Source organism: Lissotriton helveticus, chromosome 9, assembly GCF_964261635.1.
Source record: "Lissotriton helveticus chromosome 9, aLisHel1.1, whole genome shotgun sequence".
Classification (NCBI taxonomy): domain Eukaryota; kingdom Metazoa; phylum Chordata; class Amphibia; order Caudata; family Salamandridae; genus Lissotriton; species Lissotriton helveticus.
In genome coordinates this window covers 755,036,085-755,062,288 of record NC_136070.1, presented here as the reverse complement: position 1 = coordinate 755,062,288, position 26,204 = coordinate 755,036,085, and the positions used below count along the sequence as shown (strand labels likewise).

General features: G+C 49.5%; 1 protein-coding gene across 2 annotated transcripts in view; it reads right to left on the bottom strand.

Moving 5' to 3' along the window:
• LOC144781847 (CLOCK-interacting pacemaker-like) overlaps positions 1-26,204 on the bottom strand; it is a 252,776-nt gene that overhangs the window by 28,021 nt on the left and 198,551 nt on the right. The gene's annotated exons all lie outside the window — the stretch shown is intronic.

The following is a 26,204-nucleotide window of genomic DNA, read 5'->3' as shown; positions in this document are numbered from 1 at the left end:
TCTCCCGAATGCGACGCCAATGGAATCCATATAAGTCCTCCCCCAATGCGCGGATGTCAGTTTCTTTTGTGACCCTTTCCACGCCAACAACGCAGAGCCACTTAGAGAAACTGTCTCAGGAAAAAGTGTGCCAAAAAGGGAAAAATCTTGTATCAACAAGTGCAGATTAAAAGAATTGCAGTATGGAGCAAAGAAGGAATCTAGGAGACCAGAGGGCCCTCAGTTTGCAGAGTGGGGATGGGTGGGTCGATAGGGAATCAGCGGCTATATCCTGTCTCTACAAGATAAGGGTGTTACTGAAGGTAAGTAACTTGTCCATCTGATCGAGGCATCTAGCTGCAGATTTCTTATTTTAAAATCAGATACCTAAGAGGAGAGTTTGCGAACTGACCTCACCAAAGATCCCCATATAGAAGAAGCTGGTCCAAAAGATAGAAAAGGACCACACCATCCTAAAGATGATAGTTAATGCAAGATGCAAACCAAAGGACTGAACCCCAAGAAAGACTACGGGAAGCCCGCAGGAACTAGAAAGCTACAGGGCCGTGGGAAACACAGTAAAGACCCAGTAAAGAGGCAGCCCCAAAAGGGTTTTCAACCTACGATAGGGGAATGCAAAGGGACCACGGACAATAGACCATAGTGTTCAGGCTCAAAACCAATGGAAGGAGCATACATTGCGTGCTCAGCCGCAGCATAAACATACAACGCATAAAGAGCACCCACTGACTAAGGAAACTATCCTGAGAAACAGATTTCTGAAAAAAAGGGACCTCCAATCATAGAATGATCAAGAAAAATAAATAGTAAGACATTAACGGAAAAAAGAAACAGCTCTTATACTGAGAACCTTCATAGATATATAAGGCATCCTCCGAAATAATGTAACTGAGATGCTCATTGAAGAGAGGGAAGGAAACAGATAAGTACAATCAAGAAGATTGAACCAGGTCACCAAGGGTGTAGTTAAAATACAGCTAGGACACTGTAAGAAGACCAGGTATATACCTGATGCAAAATACATCTACAAGAGAACATTCAAGAGATGGGTATATACATGCATATTAAAAAACGTAAAAATTCCTGTACACACACAAGTCATACAGGAGCGACCCTTGACCCTGTCTTTGGCAGGCAGGTCGCTCCTCACGCCGCGCAGCTCCACCTGACTGCGCCCGTTCCCTACTGCCTCTGCTGAAGTGTGTTCGAGCCCCCTTAACAGCTGTGCTTTCGATCGCCACCTTGGTACTACCTTCTTTAGTTTTCTTTTTAGTGTGCTCAGTGTGTTTATTGTGCTTACTGTATCACTGTATTTCTTGTCTGCTCCACTGTATTGTCCCTGTGCTCTTTTGCCCATTTTGCCTTCTGTTCCCTCTTCGCCGTCGTCTCGCCGCTGCCTCCTCTGCGGCCCGCCCCCTTTTCCTTTCTGTGTCCCTCGCTGTTCCCGCCGCTGAGTTCCCTGCGGCCCCAGCCCCACCTCCCAGCTGCCCCTCCCTCCTACCTCCCCTACTTATGGCGGCCACTGGGCGACAGTGAGAGCGATCCTTGATCCTGCCCCTGGCAGGCAGGTCGCTCCCCATGCCGCGCAGCTCCACCCGACTGCGCCCGTTCCCTACTGCCTCTGCTGAAGTGTGTTCTAGCCCCTTGAACATCTGTGCTTCCGATCGACACCTTGGTACTACCTGCTTTGGTTTTCTGTTTAGTGTGCTCAGTGTGTTTATTGTGCTTACTGTATCACTGCATTTCTTGTCTGCTCACTGTATTGTCCCTGTGCTCTTTTGCCCATTTTGCCTTCTGTTCCCTCTTCACCGTCGTCCCGCTGCTGCATTCCCAGCGGCCCGCCCCCTTTTCCTTTGTGTGTCCCTCGCCGTTCCCACCACTGCATTCCCTGCCGCCCCGCTCCCGCTCCCATTCGCCCCCCGCCTCCCAGCTGCCCCTCCCTCCTACCTCCCCTACTTCTGGCGGCCGCTGTGGGGCCGCGCCGCAGGCAAGCCCGTCTGCGCCTGGACCGCGCCCAGTGCCGGAACCCCTGGACCCCGCAGGCACCACGATACCCGACTCCGCTACGATGCCAGCACCCTCTACGCACTCAATGTCGACCGAGATCACCGCTGCTTCCAGGCCGCCCCGAAACACACCCACGGACCTTTCTCCTGTCGCACCTGCAGCTTCACCTGCAACACAGCCACCAAACCTCCAAAGACCGGACCCAACCACCTTCGCTGCATACTCCTCAACACCCGCTCTGCACGCAAACACGCCGTCGAGCTCTTGGACCGGCTCGACACCTCCGCCCCGGACGCCGCCTTCCTTACCGAGACCTAGTGGAACGACTCCTCTGCACCCAACATCGCCATAGCCATCCCGGACGGCTACAAGATCACCCGCAGGGATCGCACCAACGGAATCGGTGGAGGAATAGCCATAGTCCATAAATCCACCCTCCAGGTCTCCACCCACGCAGACGACACCCTCAACACAGCTGAACACCTGCACTTCCAGATCCACACGGACCCCAACACCACCCTCAGAGAACACTCGTCTACAGACCCCTCGGTCCCCGGGAACAGTTCAGCGACCACATTGCCGACCTCGCAAGCACACACGCACGCACTCGCCTCCACGGACTACATCCTCCTCGGGGACCTGAACTTCCACCTCGAGAACAACAACAACGCAAACTCCACCACCCTTATCGCCAACCTCGGCCTCAGACAACTTGTCACCGCACCGCAGGCCACACGCTTAACCCGGTCTTCTCCACGAGCACCCACGTCACCTTCAACCACACCACCGAACTCCACTGGACGGATAATCGCTGCATCCATTTCACCTTCAAGAAACCCACCACGCACCACCTCACCCAACAGCTACCTCGCTGCTGCTGGAACAAAGTCACCGTAGACCAGCTGACGATCACGCTCGCCCAGAACCCACGCACCGGCCCCACCAACCCAGACGCTGCCGCCTGCAACCTCAGATAGTGGATCAAAGACTGCGCCAACACCCTCACCCCGCTCAAGAAACCCTCCAACAGCCACACCAGCAAGAAAGCTACCTGGTTCACCGAAGAGCTCCAGACCTCCAAACGTGCATGCCAGAATCTGGAGAAGAAATGGCTCCAGGACCATACACCGGACAGCCAGGCAGCGCTCAAGGACGCCACCCGCAGACATCACCACCTCATCAGACTAGCCAAGATATCTTCCTTCAAAACACGCCTAGATAACAACGCACACGACAGCAAAGAGCTTGTCAGCATCGTGAAGGAACTCTCCAACCCCAGCGCCAACCCCATCCCACCATCACAAGAACTGTCCGACTCGCTGGCCACCTTCTTCCACCGCAAGATCGCGGACATCCACGACAGCTTCAACACCAACTCTACCCCGACCACGCCAGACCCCACCCCCCCTGCGAACACCACCCGCACCAACCTCCTGGACCAACGTCAACGAGACACGCAAGGTCATGAACTCCATCCACTCAGGCTCACCATCAGACCCCTGCCCACACCACGCATTCAACAAAGCAGACGCAGCTATCGCACCCCAACTACGGAAGGTCGTCAACATCTCCTTCGAGACCGCTACATTCCCGGAAAGCTGGAAGCAAGCCGACATCAGCGCCCTCCTCAAGAAGCCCAAAGAGGATTCCAAGGATCTCAAGAACTTCCGGCCCATCTCCCTGCTCCCGTTCCCGGCGAAGGTCGAGAGAATCGTCAACACGCAACTGGCCCACCACCTCGAGGACAACAACATCTTAGACCCAATCCAGTCCGGATTCAGACGAATCCACAGCACCGACCACGTTCTTCCTCTCCGGCAGAACCCAGTGCGTCCCCCTCCCACCCTTTCGTTCCAAAGCCACCAACATCATCTGCGGAGTACCCCAGGGCTCATCCCTCAGCCCGACACTGTTCAACATTTACATGGCCCCCCTCGCACAAGTGGCCCGCCAACACGACCTCAACATTATCTCCTACGCCGACGACACCCAGCTCATCCTCTCCCTCACCAAAGACCCACTCACTGCCAAAACCAACCTCCACGAGGGAATGAAGGCCGTCGCAGATTGGATGAGGAGCAGCCCCCTAAAGCTGAACTCGGACAAGACGGAGGTCCTCTTCCTCGGACCAACCTCCTCCGCCTGGGACGACTCCTGGTGGCCGACCACGCTGGGACCGGCACCGACACCCACCGACCAGGCACACAACCTAGGATTCATCCTCGACTTCACCCTCTCCATGTGAAAACAGGACAATGCCGTCTCCTCCTCCTGCTACAACACCCTCCGCATGCTCCGCAGGATCTACAAGTGGATCTCCACCGAAACAAGAAGAACGGTGACCCAGGCCCTCGTCAGCAGCAGGCTCTACTACGGCAACGCACTCTATGCAGGAATTCCGGTCAAACACCTGCGACGACTACAACGCATCCAAAACGCCTCCGCCCGACTGATCCCCAACATCCCCCGCCGCAGCCACATCACCCCCCACCTGAGAGACCTACACTGGCTCCCCGTCGACAAGAGCATCACCTTCAAGCTCCTCACCCACGCTCACAAAGCACTCCACAACACCGGACCAGCCTACCTTAACAGCAGACTCAGCTTCTACAGCCCTACCCGCCAGCTCCGCTCCACCAGCCTCGCCCTCGCCGCTGTCCCCCGCATCCAACGAGCAACCTCCGGCGCCAGAGCCTTCTCCTTTCTCGCCGCCAAGACCTGGAACACCCTCCCTACCCACCTGCGGCAGACCCAAGACCTGCTCGCCTTCAGAAAACTCCTCAAGACCTGGCTCTTCGAGCAGTAGCGGCACCTCTCTCCTCAGCGCCTTGAGACCCTCACGGGTAAGTAGTGCGCTTTATAAGTAGATTGATTGATTGCTTGATACAAGAACAGAGGTAAGGAAGGTCAGAGATAATACATCCTAAAAGAAGAGGTGACAAGAGTAACTGAGTTGCAGACAGAAAGACAAAGATGGGAAACAGCAACACCATGCCTCAGAGCAGAAAGAGGAAGGCATCACCCACTACAGGAGAACAAGGGCAACCGTCCAAGAACCAACGCCACCTACGGAGAAAGTATGCCGGCAGGCGGTAGCAGGAGAAGTAAAGAATAAACAGCATGTGGAAAGGCCACTATGAAAGAGAAGAGGACAACCGCCAAGGGGAACACAAGACTGCAGAAGTTAAAGAGCATCAGGAGCACAATCATGGAGAGAAGGGGGCACAGAAAAAAACAGATGCCGATATAAGGGCAGCAGGCTTAGTAGGGATTCCTGGTACATTCAATGAGTAGGAAAAAATCCATGCGCCTCACAGAGTAAAACAGAACAAAGAGCAGGTACACACCACAGATGATCGAAGATCAGACCAGAAGAAAACCAGGCCAAGAGCATGTCATTCTGCATTACCAGTGTCGCCCATGTTGAGGGGGCAGAGAAAAGAAGAACTAGAGTCCCTATAAGGGATTCTAGGTGTATAGACAGTAAACATTCAGGTAGGAAAAATCAAATGGCAGAAAGAAGCCTTAAGAAAGGACTCCCACGAGACGGCACAGCAAGATGTGTTCCAGATGGCTGGAAATTAAACCTGTCATTGACAGCATAAGTGAGAAGAAAAGTACCTGCAGAAAGCAGGACCACCACAACGGAGGCAGCCCTGGAAGGGAGAGAGTGCTTCACCCTATGTAGGCGGGCAAGAGTCAAAACAGGCAGGAAAAAAAACTGTCCCCTACAACCTTAGTACAATGAATAGTTGGACTCCGCACCACCATGACCATCTCTGAACCGGCATAAGGCTGAATCTGCATGTACGCCAAAAAGGGATGGCGCTATCAAAAGGCATGTCATTTAAAGTAGTTTGCACAGGCTTCGAAAACCTGGAAGTACGCAACCACGCACACCAATATAAAGCCTTGGAAGAGGCTATAGCCCGACCAACAGAATCGGTTGTATCCATACCGCAGTGGATGCTAAAAGAGTGGCAGCTTGTTGCCGATCACATAGCAGAGTAACAAGAGCTTTCTGAGCTGCCTACAGTAGGGAGGACAGGAGGTGTTTCACTGAGTCACACAAGGCGTGGGAGAAGTGGGTGAGGACACAAGAAGTGTTCAGAGTGCGCAAAGCAGTGCTAGAAGAAGAGAATACGCCTACCACAAGCATCAAATTTCATGGCCTCTTTCCAGAGGGACAGGAGGGAGAAAATCAATATTTTTAGTGGACAAAGCAGCCTGAACTATAACGCTTCTAGTAGAAGAATGTCTAAGGAGACAGGAGAGATCCACAGGGCCGTGTTTCAGGTTTAGCCCAAGCACCCAGTAGGATATGAAAAAGACAAGTCACTATAGGAAAGCAGAGGTTCAACATTAGACTGCCAGAATGTAGAACGCCAAGTAAAGGGTCAGTTGAAAATTCCACAGAAAGTACAACCAAAACTCAATTGAGTAAGTCTATCAGAGCTGAACTCGCCTTTGTAGACAAAACCAGTAGGAGACGAGAGGCTATGGAAGATTCCAACCCACTGGCGTCACCAAAGTCAAGTAACCAGTCAGACTGTAAAGAGTGTGGACCCATCTCCGAATTTGGAAGGGGACACACTGTCCTCAGAAGGAAAAACAAGAGGAAGGGAGTCTGAGAGGGTCCTCTCCATCAGTGCTGCATCCGGCGCTATAACCGAAGCTGATCGACGTCAAGGCGATGGCACCACTATGGAGGCCAGCAGACAAGAGTTAGATACAAACTTCGGACTGGACAGCAGAGAAGCATGAGCCAAAGGTGGGAGCCTCGATGGGCTGTGAACTGGTGTAGCTAAGATGTTACACACAGGAAACCGACCGAAGCCGGGGGAGACTAACTGGCAGGGTCACAGGCATGACCTCATGCACTTACTTCCATGGGGCCTGAGGTCACTCCATAGGGAGGTGACGATCCAAGAATAGAATGAAGAGTTTGAGAATATGGTCTCATCTGGGTCAAAGATTCCCTGGACCCAGGATAGCTGGGAGATGCGGGGACGAAAAAACGTCAAGTAGGCAGAAAAAAGGCGGGGTGGGGAGGGGGGGTACTGCAGTGCGGCTCCATGTTAGCTGGAAAAGAAGAAAATGTCATCAGCAGGTGTGGGGTGGGGCTTATATGGACTCTGTTGGCATCACAATCTGGGGCTGACGTCACTGCGGAGTTCCTCAATGCCCTCTACCGATGCGCAGAGGTACTGCTGAACAAAATTCCAGATTCAGTCTGGCACCTGGAGAGGATTCTGAGCTAAGGAATCTGTGGCTATATATCTCTATCAAATATTAGCTCTCTCCAACTTCCAACTATATGTTGGAAGAAGGAAAATAACAATCATTGCTGACTGCCTACATAGACAGTATTAAACATGCAAAACATCTATGTTGTCAAATATAATTAGAAAATAGTAGTAGGATTGTGCAAGTTGAGGAAAGAAAAAACATATCTCAGGCCATTTAATAAACAAGGAGGCATTCCCTTTCTAATCCTCACAATCTAATCGAAGTTTACACACAAACTTCACTTTCTTTTCCATCTCAAAGGCTAGAGATTTTTTCATGCCTTCAACAGCACAGTTGGTCGGGCATACAAATTAGCAATACAGACATTCTACACCCCCCACTTAACCCCTCTTACCCACTTTCTGTTTAACAACATGGAAGCAATTTTGGATACAAAAGGGATCAATAAAAATAAAAAGATTTAACAAAATTAAATGATAAAGAGAACACCACATAAGATGTGGCATTTACGTTGCTCAGCGCCCAGGACATATAGTTTGTGGTTAACGATAAAACTTCCTTCCTGTTTGTACACTACGGTACAAAAGGGGGTGGTGATGGACGGAGCATCTGAACCAATCAAACACTCGCACGTCAACAGATTTGGGTTTAATCCATCACCGTTCTTTAGCCCACTTTGCCACCCCAGTTCAGACATGGCCATATGCAAATCAGTCTGACCCTGTGCCTCATGGGAACAGTCCAGCCCGAACTGCCAAGCAATGCCTTCCCTGGACCGGAAACAAGCTTCCTAGGACCGGTTTCTGGCATTTCAGCCGTCTTCAGCCAGGCTTGCTTGAATCCAGTGGCAAAGTGAGCAAGGGACTCACGTCTGTATTTCCTTTGGAAATGTTTTTGTAAAACATATTACAAGAGATTTAAAGAGGGCCACATGCGAGTACATGTGTGCTCATGGATGGCAGCCAGTGGTCAATTGTATTTTTACAGATATGGCTTCAAAGCATCCGCAGGTTTTATAAAACATAGAAATAAATCTCATATGGCTGATAATTGCGCCTGCGCACATCCTCATGCATGGATGTTCATCTTGAAATGTTTTCAGATAAGGAAATCGAAAAACCCTTCAATATTACCACGCAGGTGCACGCATGGACAAACAAAATACCCATCTTGGGAAGCTTTACAAGGGCAATTTCCAAGAGTTTGGCCTCAACAATGGCCCTCTACTAGAATCTGCTAAGCTACCAGACCCTTGCATTAGAAACCCAATAAACGGTTATAAAGAAACACCACACGTTAGGCCAGCTGTCCCTGACCCCAAAGGGGAATATTTGCATTGATGGTGGTGGGTGGCAATGTATACTGCGGAATGCAGTCACTGACGCAGAAAGGTTTCAGCGGCTTGAGTGGGCTGGCCTGTTTCCAACTCTGTATGCTGTGGTATTAGGAAACAAACTGTGAATGACACCACAAGAGACCACTGGATGGAGAGGGCTGACTGAAAGCCCCTTTCTGAATATACCAAGATGCATGTATGCCAAATGTGAACCTCATCTCAAGCATGCACATTCAGAAGCTCTAAAAAAAAAAATAGAGATATCAAACACTAAACCAAGAATAAAGTTAAACCAGATATTTACTCTAGCATTTGCCAACAGGTTTTCTATTTATAACAATAATTGCTTTGATATGAATAAAAGTTGATTTAAAATTTTCTAATTATGTGGAGAAACTGTTTCTTTGGCTACTCTATACAGATTGTACGCTCTGCAGTATGGATTCTCGTCGAAACACTTTGCCACAGCTAATCTTACTCACGGCTGGTGTTAAGTTATTTCAGACAGCAGTGAGAATAAAAGAACAAACACTGACACCATACAGCAACAAATGTGAGAAAGATGCTGTGACAAACTTCTCTGTAGACAAACAATACACGCAGAATGTACGAAAGAACAAGCAGTTTGAAAAGATATGATTTACGTTCACACATACTTTTTTTTTTTTTTTTTTTTTTTAAAAACCTTTATTGAAAGACAAGTAGAGGTACAAGCGCTGGCCCACAACCACAGGGGCCGGCCGCAAAGTCAGGAGATGAAAAAATAAAGCAATGTATACAACAGGATAAAATCAGGATGGAAGCAAAAAATCATGACATCGCCCGCGCCAGGATAAAGAGGTTTCATTTTACATTTTACACGAATGAAGGAGGCAGCAACCATATCTATCAGCGCGTCATGCAACATATACCAAGAAGAAAAATGGGGGGGGGCGGGAGGGAACAACCCCCTACGCAGGCAGACAAACACAGCAGAGCAGAGCCCAGAGACCTCACACGCCCATAACAGGCGCGAAATAGACAAAGAATATCAAAAAACGAATAAAGTGGACGCCATATGTACAGCCCACCCACCCCGAAAAGGAAGAAAGTGCAGACGCTCATGAGACAAAGGAATAGACACCAAGGGACACAGCCCACCCCCTGAAAAAGGCAAAAAGGGACCATAGAATAAAACAAACTAAAACAACAAACACCCCCCCCACCCTACATCACTGTAATGGCTACGGTCTACCCCACTAAACAGCGTGCCTGTCGCCCAGAGTCACCCGAAATATAGAAAGAAGAAAGGGAACAATAACAAGGAAAGAGAAGAAACAAGAGAGAAGAGAGAAGAAAGAAAGAAGAGAGGAAAGGAGTCAGCGAACCAGACATAAAACACCACCCCCCCGCAACAATAATGCAAAAAACAGGATGTAAAAACACTGCAGCGTAAAAACAGGAGGAGGATCAATTCCAGGCAACCCGGTTTCCACCAGTCACCAATACACCTTCCACCCCCGATGCAGGGCAAGCAGCAAACAGTAAGGCAAACACAGAAGTGGAACAATAATCAACAGCGGTCAAATAATCTGGACGCAAGAAACAATCCCGAACCCCGGTCCATCAGCCCAGCAGCCAACAACAGGAGAAGCACCCTAGCCCTGACCCGAACGTGGATATACCCCTAGATGCGCTTCCCAAGAGAGGCCCGCCCACCGCAGAACAAAGGAGCAAAATGGCGAGAGGAAAGAGAACAACAATAAGGGAGCCCAAAATGGCCACGGTGGATCACCAGGGAGTCCGTCGAGTATAGCAGAATGGTCCACAATAACAACAGGAGCAGACGACGTTGTAGGCAGTGTAGGCAGGAGGCACAGTGCAGGAGGAGATGGCAGCTGCAGCACCACAGACAGTTCTCGAGGCACACACGATAGAGAGTCCGGCCACAATGTTGCGTTCTTCACTGAAAGGGGAAACAAAGTATCTCGGGCGGAGTCGTCAAGCTGGTGATCTTGGGCGGCAGCAAGATCGACGGCGAGCTCAAATGTATAGCAGGCAGGAGAAAGCGCTGTCGCCCCATCCATGAAAGGTGGTGGCAGGTGGCAGCTTTGCAAACCCAGAACAGCAGCGCCCCACCTCTGCGTAGACGCCATGTTGTCCAGCTTGTCCCCCCAGTCCCGGTAGCAATGGCGCACTTTTGCACGGAGGATGCACAGGGCCGCCAGGATAGTGCCAAGGGTAATATTAGGCTGCAGTCCCTGGACCTCATGTCCCCGAGGAACCTCTCGAATGTCGGGCTCACCTGCAGAGAGGGCAACACTGATCGCTGTCGTGGACGGGCGCATCACCTCACAAAACATGGCGTCATGCAAAGCCATTGTGACCAATCACCACGACGTTCACCGGGCCAAGGAGATAAGCAGCGTACCCCCTTTTAGCTTCCGGCGGAGCACCCTGCGCCGCACCCAAGAGATCGTCCGTGCAGACCAAGCGCCCCTCGGCAATTCCGGGCAGCGAGGCGTGGGGTCAATAAGCTAGTTGCGACCCAAAATGGCCGGACAGTCCTCTCCCCGTATCCTCCGCCTCGAACAAAGGCTCCGTTGCGATGGGGATCCGCAGCTCCGTGCGCGCCGCCCTCTTTCTGTCTGCCCCACGTCTGAATAGGTGGCTGGGCTCAGGCAGCGCCTCGCAAGGGTCTCATCAGTGCCACAGCAGCCGGCGCCAACGGAGCTCTCCGGCCGGCCGCAGGTCTCAGGGGCACGGCAGGAGGAGCCCACGGAAGCGGGGTCCGGGGCCGTGAGTTAGGAGACCAATATCTTCAGCTGCCGGGCAGGCCGGGGGTCCGGGAAAGCGCCGCCGGGATCAGCGCCGCTTCGCACACAATCTGCGAGCGATTGCGCCAGGATGTGAATCAGGATGCCAGCGCGGCAAGAAATGACTAGCGGAGCCGGGAGCCTACAGGTCCGCTCCGGTCGCCATCTTGGCTCCTCCTCTCACGTTCACACATACTTGAATGTTTCAAAACAACTTCTGTAAAATCCAGAATTAGTTTATTTGATCACAATGCTCATGGCAAATACTGCACACATGTCTACATATTGCTTGAATCTCTTTCATTCGCTGTTCTAGAGAGCTGGTATGACTTTTATACTGCATCAAACAATGAGACAATTAAAGAGGTCAATTTAAGAAAGCAGACTTGTTTCTACATAGAATTGACACTCTTTTCATTGTGTGCGAGGACATCCTGGCCTCAGAAGCCCTACTACCACGTAGTAATGGTCACTCCACCCCTAACTACGTCAGTCCGCCTTGCCCAGTAACCATACCCGCAATGTTCCAGAAACTTTCTAGAAAGGGAGATCCTGACAATGTCAGCACAACACCACTTGTTATAACCAAAGGTCCACAAGATGAAACTACCAAAAATCTAGGTTCTTCCACCGGTATTGAAGAATGTGTTTCTTATCCCACAGTTCCTTGCTCAAATAGGTTTTCTGTGTTAGCTACGCCTGATACTAACCCAAGTATAGATGTACAACTAACAAGTACAGTACAAACACAACCACAGGTGCAAGGTAGTGTAGAACTGCAGGATATCTATATGACTATTGATTCACTCAAGGGGGAAATTACAACTATTAGGCAGATGATTGAAGATCTTACTGTATTGGTTAAAATCCTATTACCTTTGGCTTCACTTCCTTCACAGCAACCAAGTAATCGGTTTCATCTTAATGGAAACAAGCATTTACAATGCAATGGTCTCGGCATTTTAAAGGTAGAGCTATTGGCATTGCTCGTGGCTTTTTTTTTTTGTAAATCATAAATAAATGGCATTGTCATTTACATTGCCAATAGCTTAATCGTTTGCATATGCGAGACCTATTGCATTAGCACCCACACACAGGAGGCAGGAGATCAAGCACAACGAACGAGGGGGCAGGGTAGCAAGCACAGCGAAGGGGTAGGGGAGCAGGCACAGCGAGGGGGCAGTGGCAGGAGAGCAAGCACAAGCAACCAGGGGGCAGGGGCAGGAGAGCAAGCCCAAGCAACCAGGGGGCAGGGGCAGGAGAGCAAGCACAAACAACCAGGGGGCAGGGGCAGGAGAGCAAGCACAAACAACCACCAGGGGGCAGGAGAGCAAGCACAGCCAGGGGGCAGAAGAGCAAGCACAACCAGGGGGCAGGAGAGCAAGCACAAGCAACCAGGGGGCAGGAGAGCAAGCACAAGCAACCAGGGGGCAGGGGAGAAAGCTCAGCCAGGGGGCAGAAGAGCAAGCACAACCAGGGGTCAGGAGAGCAAGCACAGCCGGGTGTTTGGGGGTCCGGGGCTCTTTCGGCACATTTCCTGAGATGGAGAGACCCCAACAAATGCGACCATGGCACAGTTGGTGAGATGGCGGGGCAGGTATACGCTGACAGGGTTCCGTTTTCATCACTGAGAATGAATCCAAAACTCACCCAGCTCTATAACCTAAACCATGTGTAAAGCACATACCAGTTGTTTAATTGGCACAATAAGTATGCATCATTATTTGACTAATTTCCTAAATCGGAAAAGGGTGATACACTGAGTCAGCCAGGCCGTGTTTTTCACGTTACACGCAGTTCTAGGCAGCAAGGACCCAACCCACTGAGCTATCTTTGCCCCAGTGCAGGCAGCTGAGATCCAGTTTAACTTAGAGCGCTCTGCTCGGTAATCATTTTTGTTAGGGTTGAGTAGTACATCACTGAAGGCTACTATATTTGAAATAATCACAGCATCCTGGCTGCCACTAGTGTGCTGCACTGTCCTGAGGCTTGCTAATGTCTGTGGCGCTTGCGAGTCAGCCGACTATTGACTCTTTCATTTATGCAGTGCAGAGTCAATGTGAAACACCAGCTGGACCAAGACTCGATGTAGGAAGGCCATTAGCTTTCGAAAACAGGGCCCGTGGCCCTCGGGAGGCTCGACTAATGTTTTATGTAACACAACGCGCAACTTAACAAAAGCTCTAGTTTTTCATCGGTTGTGCTAAAGGCATGAAAAACGCATTCCGCGTCGACAGCCGTATTCTCTAGGGGCGCAAGGACAGTTAAAAGAGGCCAATAGAAATGAGACGAACTAGTGTTAAAAATCGGTGTTGTAAACAGGGTTGGAGTTTCAGTGTGTTAATCGGCTCTCCCGCTGTTCATGTGTCCGCCTGCCCCAATTTCCCTCCACCCCAAGGCTTCTACCGAGGATTTATTTTGTGAAGCGACAGGCTGTTTTCTTTGAAGTCAAAGTTTACCATCGCATTTCAGTCTGTGGAAGCATTTTCTACAGGCCCGGGGGAATCGCAGCATAGCAAGGGTATAAATTACATTAACGCTCGCCTATTCTCGGACCTGGCGCAGTTTACCTTTAGGGTCCTTATTTAAATTAGTAGATTACCAGTGACTCCTTTAAAATGCCATCTCATCAGTTCGCTGTACATTAATTAGTTACTGATGATATAGGCTTGGTGGTTATATATACTGGCGACAAGCAGCTGGAAAAATGTTAGTCTAACTGTGTACCATATTTAAAGACTCCACCAACTGTCAAATAAAACTCATTTATTATGACTGGGTAGTCGAGGACAACGCTTGGTGTTTTTCAGTTTTACCTTTATGTCTTGACTCCTTTAGGCTTGACCACATCATAGTATTCACGGGGCCTCTTTATGGCTATGAATAGATAAAATGCATAACGCGGCAACGATTTGTGCTTTCATGGAGCAATCCGAATAAAATTGTATGTTGTAATGTTTCGGCTCGCATATTTCCGTTTTCCAGTTAGTTTTGCCGGTAACTACAGACCGGCTGCAATACATTTAATGAGAGAGTAACAGCAGTAAGAGAGGGGGCGAGGCGGGGCAGCGGACGAGACCCACCGAGTGGGGTGTCCCTGGAGAGGCGCGCCCTGTCATCCAATGGGCCTCTGGAGACGAGGGGCAACAAGGGGGCTAGAATACCCTCACAGGGAGCCCTGGGTCCCGCAGATGCGTAGGAGGAGTGGGGTGACCCTGGGCAAGAGGTGGTACCGACAGAGCGGTCTGGTACCTGGAAAGAGTTAACCATCCCGTCCAATGGGCCCAGTCAGGAGTGGGGTGACCCCAGGCAATAAACATGACCTCTGGATGAGGTCAGAGTGGGACCATTGGGATGTGAGTCCCCGGGAGAGGCGCGCGCAGCAGCCCGTCCTGTGAATGAAGCGGGAGGGCGGGGACACTTGTCAAAAAATTTAGAAACCCAGTAGAGTGGTATGACCCGATAACACGGGGGGAATGCGGGACCTCTTGAAATCGCAGCATCTATAATCCCTGTAGAAGCACAGCACCTGTAATCGGGGCCCGGGAGGACAGGCGTGATCCCAGACATAGGATAGGACGGTCAGGCGAGGGGAGGGTGACTGAGGTAAATAGTGAAGAGAGAGCGGGACGCCTGTGATTCTGGGCAAATTACTCAATCTCCCCGTGCCTAAAAAGAAAGTGTGTTCGTCCTCATGTAACGTAACTGGTGCTATGTAAAGCGCTCTGATACCCGATTCGGTTCGGGTCTAGTTCGCGCTATATAAAACTCTGCAAAAAAAAAACAGCACCTCAAAGCACTGCTGCAATACATTTAATAAGACAGTACCGACACTCCTCAGTAGCAAACCGGTACTGTAAGGAGTGAGCATTTGCACTTCCGTTTCTGTGTAAAGCATCGCCTACAGAAGACACACAGGAGACAGAGATGTGTGAACGTGGGTGAACCAGAGACCCCGCGGCCTCGGAGGGGGTCAGAACCAATGAATTCATAATAACTCATGGGAAATAACCTTTTGCCGGTCTTTGTAGACATTTATTTATTTATTTATTCAGAGTTTTATATAGCGCGAACCAGATCCTTACGGATATCAGAGCGCTTCACAAAGACAGGGGGCAGTAGGAGTGAACAGACAATGGGAGCAATATAGTAGTCACTAACATGGTGGGGTAATAGTGACATACATGAAACATGAGTGAACAGAGACAATGGGAGCAATATAGTAGTCACTAACATGGTGGGGTAATAGTGACATACATGAAACATATCACAATACAATCAGGTAAACAAGTAATATAAGATGGCACAAGTCATTGATCCCACTACAGGGGTGTTCATGTGTACCTTGGGTGTGTGGATGGCTTATACCAAAGTCTTAGTGTAGCGAGACCACTGAGTAAGGGCATCTGGAGAGTGAATCAACGTGTAACATATATTGGTAGTGACAACATCAGGTTAGAAGTATAGTGCCAGAGGACAAGGTGAGCAGTGATACAGAGCAATGCAGAGTCTCTGATCCAGCACCAATCATGTTCAGGAGATCTTGGCCAGGAGGATGCTTTTCACCTCTTTCTTGAAGAGTGCAGTGGAGGAGATCAGCCTAGTTTCAGGCGGGAGCGCGTTCCAAATCCTGGGTGCCATTCCAGAGAAGGAGCGCTTGTATGTTTTCTCTTTCCGGAATCTACGAGGTTTCAGGAGTAGGTTTTTTGTGTTTTTGTGCTTCTATTGGACCTCGAACCTCCTGAGATAGACAACTTTTGAGCGAGGTAGTTGGGTGCATTGTGGTGCACGGCCGCGTGTGTCATAACTGCAATTTTTAGCTGTATTCTGGCTTCAAAAGGCAGCCATTTTAGAGACTTTAAGTCTGGGGATATATGCGAATATTTTCTTGAGCCAGTAATGAGTCTCGCGGCAGCGTTCAGGGAGGCTCTTAAGGGTGCTGTTGTGGATAGCGGGAGTCCGCTGAGGGCCACAATTCCGTAGTCTATTCGAGGGATGACTAGAGCTTGTACAGCAGTTTGGAAGTCTTCGGCAGGGAGGAAAGGTTTAATTTTCCTCAATGTGTTGATTTGGAAATTAGCTGCTTTTGTGGCTTTGCTAACGTGCTGCTGCATGTCGAGCTTGGCGTCGAGTGTGATGCCTAGGGATTTCGCCGAATCCACTATGGTAGGTTGGACATTGAGTGCTGTTAGATTATTGAGCCATGTTTGGGTGGTGGAAGTTTTCGTCGGGGGTGAGATGAGTAGGAACTCGGTTTTCAGAGCATTTAGTTTGAGGTGATTATCTGCCAGCCAAGATTGAGTGTTAATAAGCGTGGAGTTCAGATGTTTGATATCTTCCGGAGATTGTAGCTTTAGGTAGAGTTGTGTGTCGTCGGCGTACATATGGAATTGGACATTGGAAGCTTGGAGCAAGGTGGCGAGCGGGTCCATGACGAGGTTGAACAGTGTGGGGGAGAAGGAGGATCCTTGTGGGACGCCTAGATCTGCAGGCACAGGTGTGGATAGCACATTGTCGATCTTGAACTTCTGTGATCGATTGTGAAGGAAGGACGAAAACCATTTGAGAACAGTTCCCGATAGACCCATTCTAGTGCTTAGCAGCTCCAGCAAGTTCTCATGTTTGACCGTGTCAAATGCTGACGAGAGGTCAAGAAGGATGAGGAGGCAGGACTCATTGCGGTCAAGAATTTGGAGGGCGTCATCAATTATGTGTGTCATAGCTGTTTCCGTGCTATGTTTCGCTCGGAAGCCTGATTGATGAGGGTTGAGGAGGTCAAATTGGTCAATGTGTTTAGTTAGTTGTAGTTGGACACATTTTTCCAGCAGTTTGGCCAGGGTGGGGATATTGGTGATGGGCCGGTAATTGTTTAGGTCAGACGGATCAGCTGTAGGTTTCTTGAGTATAGGCGTGACTTGCCCCACCTTGAGGGAGTCCGGTATGAGGCCTTGTTGCAGGGAGCTGTTGATGATTTTGGTCCAGAGAGGGAGGAGCAAGGGGATGAAGTCTTTTACAGCATTAGCAGGTAGAGGGTCTGTGAGGTGATTAGAGGGCTTCAAGGTGCAGAGCAGTTTGCGTATTGCATCTTCCGAGTAGGTATCGAAGTACAGCCAAGATGCCTTGTTTTTAGGTTGAGTGTAGGACATTCTGGTGTTGTTGGGGAATCGACTTACATCCAAGATGAGGTCATTTCTTATGTGGTCAGTCTTTAGCTTAAAGAAAGCAGAGAAGGCTTCACAGTGTGGGGTGTCGCCTGTTGTGCTGTTTGATTGTAGGGGTTGGGTCTTTGTTTGGGTCTTGATTAGTTCGAACAGCTTTCTTGGCCTATTTTTTGCTTGGTCCAACTGACGGCTAAAGAAGCCAGCCTTTGTGCGCTTTATTTTCCTGAAGTAGGTGTTTCTTTTGTTTTTAAGCCTTTTGAGGTGCAGTGCTGAAGGGTCCGATCTCCAGGTGCGCTCTGCCATTCGCATATTACGCCTGTCGTCATTGAGACTATCATCATACCAGGGGTTAGAAGTTTTGGTGGAGACTCTTCAGTTGAAGTGGGGCGACTTCATTGACTACTGTGTTCATAGCATCAAGGTAGTGGTCCATCAGTGTTTGAACATCCGAGGCACCTGAAGGGGGAAGGAGGAGATTGCCGATGTGGGGGGGCAGGGTAGAGGGGTTAAGGTTCTTCATGTCCCTTTTCCATGTTTTGGATTTGATTGGTTGAGCTGGGATAGGTTTCACTTTTTCATTGATAAAGAAGGTAATAATGTGGTGATCCGACCAGTCGCAGGGTTGAATCGCCTCCAGTTGTGTGGAGTTCTCTTTGGCAATGATGAGATCGAGTATCGCGCCTTTGTCATGTGTTGGTCTATCGCATATTTGGGTGAGGTCAAGCGCATTAAGGAAAGTTTTGAGACTATTCACCACTGTGTCTTTCTGATCGTTCCAGTGTAGATTGAAGTCACTCAGATAGACTTGGGTTGTTTGCCGACCGGCATTGGAAGTGATCAAGTCCATGAGTTGTTGGGTGAATATGAGGTTGTCACCAGGCGGGTGATAGATGAGATATAAAGCACAAGCTTGTTTGCCCTCGCTGGTGATGTCGAGGCAGAGGAGTTCATTGGAGGGGAAGGAGGGGGGGGGGTGATTTTAGTAACGGAGAGGTTGCTCCTAAAAATGCATGCAATTCCCCCGCCCGTCTTGCCAGGAGACCTGTCCAGCCTAATGATGTGATAATTGGGGGGGACTAGTATGTCCATAATCGGGGTAGAGGCTTCAGTAAGCCACGTTTCCGTTAGAATGGCTAGGTCCAGATCCCTAGCTGAGACGAGATCAGCGATGTCGGAGGAGTGTCTCTGGGCCGATCTGCAGTTGAGTAGGATGCATTTGAGTTTGGGAGAGAGAAGGGTGGTCGAGCTTTCTAGTGTGAGGGGAACTTTTCTGAGGTTGTTAGGGACGGAACCTCTATTGTTGAGTGTTGGGAGCCTCAGAGGGTTTGTAAGAATTGTGGGTATGGGGATGTGTGCGTTGGATGTGTGTTTTACCGGACCTGGGCCATAGGAGCGTAGTAGAGAGCATAATTCACGGTCCGACAATGGGTTGAGGACACGCCGGGGGCGGTGGGCGTTAGTGCGAACGGGGATAGTCGGCCAGCGCGGGTGTCGTTGGAGGCGAGGGTATGTAGGGAGGGTGCGTCGTTTGTAGGGTAGAGGGATGGTGGGAGGTAGACTGGGCTGTGAGGAGAGAAGCTCTTTGATTGCGTGGACATCTTTTTTGATTTGTAGAATATCCTCTTTGACTTGCTGGAGGGTGGATAAAGTCTGGTCAGGGGGTGTATTGGGGATGGGGTTTGTGATGAGAGCCATTGGAGAGTCGTTGAGTAGTGAGTTGAAGAGCAGGCAGGGTATCGAGGGGGTGGATAAGCTGGCGTTGTTGGAGGGTTCTGCAGTGCTAACGAGTGGGATGGCATTCAAAGTGGGGGCCTTTTTGTGGGCGAGGGGTGTGGGTGAAGTAGGTGAAAGGGGCGGTAGGTGGGAGGCATAGGTAGTGACGTCAGTGGGAGACGGTGTCGGTGGGTAAAAGAGTGAGTGAAGGCTGAAGACAGTGGGGGAGACAGGAGGGTAGTGGGGGCTGAGAATAGGAGGTGGGAGAGAGGGGGATGCTAAGGTAAGGGAGGCGGTATGTTCTGTATCTTTTGTTGGGAGGGTGGGAGTGTCTTGGGTGGGAGTGGGGAGGGAGCTGGAGAGGGAGAGGTGTCCGCTGCAAGGGGGATGTGAGTGGGGGGTGGATAAACTCCAAATGGTGGTGTGTTCAGATGGTGGCGTGTGGGTGAGAGTTATTGTGTCAGGTGTGAGAGACTCGTGGGTGGGAGTGGGGAGGGAGCTGGGGAGGGAGAGGGGTCTGCCGTGGGGGGGAAGGGAGGAGGGGGTGGATAAGCTCCGGGCGATGGTGTGTTCAGATGGTGACGTGTTGTGAGTGTGAGTTGTTAGGTCAGGGGGAGTGGGATGGAGGGGGTGTGAGTGGGGGTACGAGGGGTCCTGTTAGAGGGGCGGCTAGTATATGAGGTGGAGACGTTTGTGACTGTTCTTGGGGAGTGTGGGGTGTAAACCGCAGGTGGGTCATTTACTGGGGTGCTAGGGGTATAGGTGTTGTAGGTGGGGGCTGCGACGTCAGGGGTGGTAGTGCTGGTGGAGTTCTGGGTGGGGGTCCGCAGCTTGGAGAGGTATTCTTTGAACTTGGGGAACAGGTTGTCTAGCAGTTCCAGGTTCTTATCCGTGGATTGAATTAGGACAATCCAGTTATTGTAGATAGTAATGGTAGTCCTGCCAGGGAAGAGGCGGGAAGGTGTGATAGAGAGTTAGGCCATGAGTTGTTTTCCTGGTGGTAGAGACGGAGAGTAGGGATAGGAACACTTTTCTCCATTGGGCTCTGCGTGAGGTGTGGAAGATGATATCAGTGTTCAGGGCTCCATTGCCCGGTGAGAAGTAGGTGTCGGCAAAGGGTGTTTCAGGGTGTGATCTCAGGAAGTTTTGTTTAAAGCGTTTAGTGGCTTTTTTGGTGAGTGTGGGAGGGTAGATAATTCTAAAAGTGTGCGTGCCGTTGGGCTCCATTATAGAAAGGCTGTGATGTTGGGTATAGGGGATAGGACGACAAATAAAAACTGTCAGCCGCTAGTTACAGTGCAAAGGAGAGACACTTGAGGGTGACCAATGTGTAAGAGGTAGAAGTCAGTGCAATCCTAGAACAACATCGAACTGGACTCATGTTCATTGTATTAATATTATTGTTTTTGCCTAATCCAGGTATAAAAATTAGATTATAAATTACACAAAACATAAGTCAGTTACGTGAGAATGTGGTTAACAGGGGTGAAAGCGCCTAGAAACGGAAGAGTGGCGTTCAGTTTCAGGAGGAAAAGGAAGCGTTGGTGCAGTCCATAGAACCGGCCTGCCCGTTGCACCGTCAGCCTGTCCGTCTGTGCACCTGGGCCGTCAAACTGACGGATGCACGGGTGACAGACAGACGGACAGGCTGACAGCTGGATGGACTAAGAGCCCGACGGACGGACAGTACAGACAGGCCGAAGGGCGGGAGGCTGCAGGGTGGCGCACCAGCTTGAGGGGAGGGGTGTCCGTGGACAGATTAACTCGGCTTTGCGGCTCTTGTTAAACTTGCCCTGTGGCGCCAAGGTCACAAGAGGAGCAGCCGCTGATAAACGATAAAGAGAAGAGAGCATGACACCGGCGGGGGTGGGGGCCGGAAGAGGAGCCAGGCATGTCACAGAGGGACAAGGGAAGGATGAAAATCACGACCGACATCTGAGGGGAAGGGAGTGAGAGCGCGAAACAAAGGCAGGGAAGAGAAATGCAAAGAGGGGAAGAGAGACGGGAGGAAAAAGACGGGGACGAAGGGAGGAAAAAGACAGGGACGAAGGGAGGAAAAAGACGGGGACGAAGGGAGGAAAAAGACGGGGACGAAGGGAGGAAAAAGACGGGGACGAAGGGGGTCATTTACTGCCGGTAACTACAGACAGGAAACTACTTAAATCAAATGGGGAACGCTCGAGAAAACAGCAGAGAAATCAAGACAAACGGCACTCGCCGGCTGTTTGGGGAGGCGGCGGCGGCTGCGGTCGGGCAGAAATGGCTGCCTCAAAGCTTCTGAACTTTTTCGGATTGGGGGCGTGTTTTGCTGTTCTGAGTGACAGACAACGTCACTGTCTAAAGAACGCAAAAAATCACGCCCCCAAATCCGAAAAAGACGGGGCTTGTTTGGAGTGACGCATCTCTCCTCCAATGGCTGGCCTCAGTTTAGGAAGCCAGCCAATGAAGGAGAGACAGGGCAGGGAGGGGGGACCTTCTGCGCTACTAAGAGTCATTAAATCTCCGGCCTAAGACTGCGCAAGCGCAGCCTTTTAGGCCTTCGACCTAAAAAGGATGCAGTGGACAAGATAACTCCAACTGAAAGGGTTAAAACTAGCGGACTCGCTAGTTTAGACACTACGCTTCCTATTAACTCAATCTCTAAAAGCCAGAAACCTAATAATATTATAAATCATACTGTACCAAAATGTCATTTTGCCCCAAAGGGATCCATATCGAGAGAAAGCCCTAATACATCTCCTCCAAGTTTACGTCGAGAGCAAGCAATACCCAGCAGTATACCCTTGGGCAGTAATTCTATGGCTAAATTACATCAGCGGGCTCGTCACTCATCCGCTGCCCTGCACCTACCAGGCCAAATGATTCATATGACTAACGTCCCCAAACTTAACCCTAATGTTGCTCGCGAAAGTCCTGACTCCATAACAAATAAAGTGATACATTGGATTCGACACACAAGGGGTTGTCGTTCATTGATACGAGAGGACATAATTTGCACTCGCAGATGCTCATCCCCAACGCAAACACACGATTACATACAACTTACACTTTGTTCCACTGAGTTGGCAGAAAATCTCCTTACCGTAGAATTTAGAACATGTCCCCCATCTGTTTCATTCATACAATTTAGGAGCACTCGCACGCACATTAGGGGTGGGACAATTGGCACTCTGGAGCAAGGGATATCTTTAGAAGCAGTCGACTGATTAGAGTCCATCCATTCATCTAATATGCTTCTAAATACCATTACCTGTAGCTCTAAGGATAACCCACAAATCTCCTTATCAAATTTAGACTCACCAGATATTGCACAAAAGTCCTTACTAAGTCCAGACACACAATATAATGCATTGGATAGTGATGGGAATGGGGGTCTAAGTCCTGACACTGAGGCTGACCAGAGGATACGTGAGACTGGGTTAGGTAAACCTCGAGCTTGCCCTGAAGTGTCTGGTTCTCAGGCACAGTCGAACCTGCTTCAATTGACAAACGATAAACCAGCTTTGATTTCCACATCTAGTAAACTTAGGATTATATTGTGGAATGTTGCAGGTTTACAAAATAAACTTTTACTCCCTTATTTTAATGAACTTATTGAGGGATTTGATATATGCATATTCCAAGAGACTTGGAGTCTTGTATCACTACACAATATAGGGTATACGTGTTATTGTGTTCCAGCTACTACTGTGGGGAGAGGGCGTCCCTTGGTAGGTTTGATTGTCTGGGTAAATACTACCCTAGGATGTCGTGTTCTCATGCATCCATTTTTAGGTCTCGCCTGTCGATGCGCATGCGCATCGAGCTTGCGAGACTATTGGGGCTTAAACAGTCTTTAATCAACTTGCAAGGAATCGTGGCGATTCCTTGCAGTGCCCGTGAAATTCAAGCTTAATGCGCATGCGCTTAAAAGCGCGTGCACATGCCCCCAGCCGCCTGCCTGCCCCTGCTGCTTTCACACCCTCTCGCCGTCTGTTCCCCCTGCTGCGTCATCAAAGGCTTTCACGGCCGGCCGGCCGTGCTTTCAGTTTCACTGCCGGCTGGCCGTGTAAAGTGCACTTCAAAGGCCGCTCTCCCTGCTCCGCCCCCTGTAAGACTTCCCCGCCATCATCCGCTCCAGTTTAACAGCCACGCGGGATATTAGTTTAACTTTCACGGCCGTGTCATGCTTGTTGGGACTTTCATTTTGGCGAGTGAGTGAGCCTGCAGTCATCAGCCTTATTTAAGATTAATTGATTTTCTCAAAATAACAAGATGTTTGACCCTCTCCAGACTACTCGAACCCTGTTCCGCAGCTTCGAAGGCGAACTCTCTTGACGCGCCCTCACTTTGCTTTCACCGAGGCGCCATCTGGAGCATGATTACTTTCCCGCTTCAGTTTCCTATCAGGCGCCATCTGTCTTTCCTTAGTTTATGGCTTTCCTATACCACTCGCAGGCACCTACCCCCTCCCTTCTCTCCCTCCCTCTTCGTCCGCTCCAGTTTAACGGCCACGCGGGAAATTAGTTTCACTTTCATGGCCGTGTCATGCTTGTTGTTTCGGCCGTGTGTCTTGTCTTCATTTTTTCTTTGCTCTCTGACGATCACAGCAGACCAGCTAATGTCTCGCTCTACCCTCCCCACACCAACACTTTGTCGCTTTCAGCCCGTTCTTGCAGATCAACTCAAGCCTTGCGATGCTCTCCCCACACCATAACTTCCTATCGCTGCTTGGTTTACTTCTCCAGTCACTTCGCTATAGCCGCCTGCTAAGTAAAACAGATAACCGGAGGCTACTTCTCTGTGCTTCCGAATTGCTGGAGCACATCAAGCCTTAAGTCTTGGGCTTGCCCCGTGATGCAGCCCCGACAACCCCGTTCCGGCATCACTGCCCTGTTCATCCCACAGATGGCTGATCCTCCACTCCTATCGCACGCGGACAGTGCAGTCAGCAGCAGGTACATACCAAACAAAACAGGTAACGGGAGGCTGGATCTCCATGCTTCCCGGACTAACTCCAGTTCCGTAGCCTTTTTCTAATGTTAACGCATGTATACCCCATAAATTATGTGTTCCTTGACTCACAATGCTAATAAACCTACCTAACCTTCCAGCGGAGCCACTTGAAGGAATGTAAACCGTGCAAAACATTTTCTTTCGGGTCACTGTGTTAAAAGTATGTGCTGCGAAGCTCATTAAACCAGTTGCTAAAAAGTGCTTGAGAAAGTATTCAACAAACACAGAGCCGGTTATTACTTAGCTCTCGGTTTCTTTTAATGAAGTCTTAGTCTGTTTCTCTCTAAGAACAAATTAAAACAAACTTCGGCGTCTCTACTCCTTTAATTATGTAGGCTGGCATCTTTCTGTGTGCAGCCACATTTGCTTCTTTCCACAGAACACTGTTAGAAACTCCTTATCAAAGGAGTTTTATTGCCTCCTTATTCAAACCGGAGTCGAAGTCAAAATGAGTGCATGGAAATGCTGCACAGAAGCAGGGTATTTAGAAAGTCAGCAGTCCATCTAACCTCCTTAGGATGCGATTTTGCTCCCGCATGCCCCATAATTATTCTTTCCTTACAATACTACGAGTACAACGTAGATTTACATAAAACATGTTTATTTACTACAAACAATACATAATTGTCATAAATTAACAAGCACTGGCGTTGCCAATAGGTCTCGCAGTAGGAAAGTTGGAGCTATTGGTTTTGTAAATGACAAAGCCCTTTATGTTTTTAAAATAAAAATACAAATAAAAGGCATTGTTATTTGCAATTGTAATAGCTCCAACTTTCCTACTGCGAGACCTATTGGCAACGCCAGTGCTTGTTAAGTTATATCATGAGACTGACTGTTAGGGGCCCAAAAGGCGGGGAAACCTTAGATTTGTTCAACGTCTATAGCAGAGGAACTAGGGGGGGCAATCAATTACCCACCATCACGCTTTTAGAACAGGCAATTTCCAGCTGTTCGCCAGGTAATCGTATTATGGTTGCAGGCAACTTAAATTGCACTTCTGAACCTTTGAGCTCAGATGATCTTTTTGAGCATGATAGGGCTGATGGTAAATGGGTAGTCCCTCATCTTAACTTATCCCAAAGTCTTGTCTGAGAAAATAGCGGAAGTTTGTGTTATGAACACAGATAAATCTAAGTGTGATATGATCTCCAAAGTTCATGCCAATACTGTGGAGACACTAAGCTCGTATTTCCAGGCTCCACGCAAGGACAGGACTTGGCGTGTCTGCCAACATAGACACAATTTGTGGTACACTTTAGATTGCAAGCTCAAAAGACAATCTCTTATCCTAGCAATTAGAACTAAAAATTGTTCTAGGGTCACAACGGTTAGGAAAGACTACAAGGTAGCTTTAAACAAAGCGAAGATTGAGTGGGATGAGCAACATTGGTCAGAGCTGAAGGACGCTAATCAGGAAAAGAACAAGAGTCTCTTCTGGTCTCTAGTGAGTCGTGGAGCCAACAGGGATGCAAACACTGTATCCAATCTTATCACTGGCTATGATTGGCATAATCACTTTGCAAAGTTATATTCCTCTATTGAGGACGGATGTCTGGAGGAGCTATGCGCCACCCCAGACATTCCACCTATAGTGAATGATAGAGACCCTTTCTTGCGGGCTGAAATAGAGTCTGCGATTTTAAAATGAATCCCTGCTAAGGTCCCAGGAACGAATGGTCTGCCAGGAGATTTATTTTTGTTTGATTCTAGAGGGTGGTTGTGCTGTTTTTACTTATTGTTTAATGCCATTGCTGCAGGATGCCCAGTTCCAGATTCTTGGAAAGGCGCAGAAGTAGTTCCCATTTACAAAAAAGGTGATAAGGAAGACCCTTCAAATTATAGGCCCATTAGCTTGACTGATGTAATGCAAAAGGTGCTTGGTAGGGTTTTCCTGCAGAGAATACAATCTTAGTGTGATGAGGAAGATATCCTCTCACAATACCA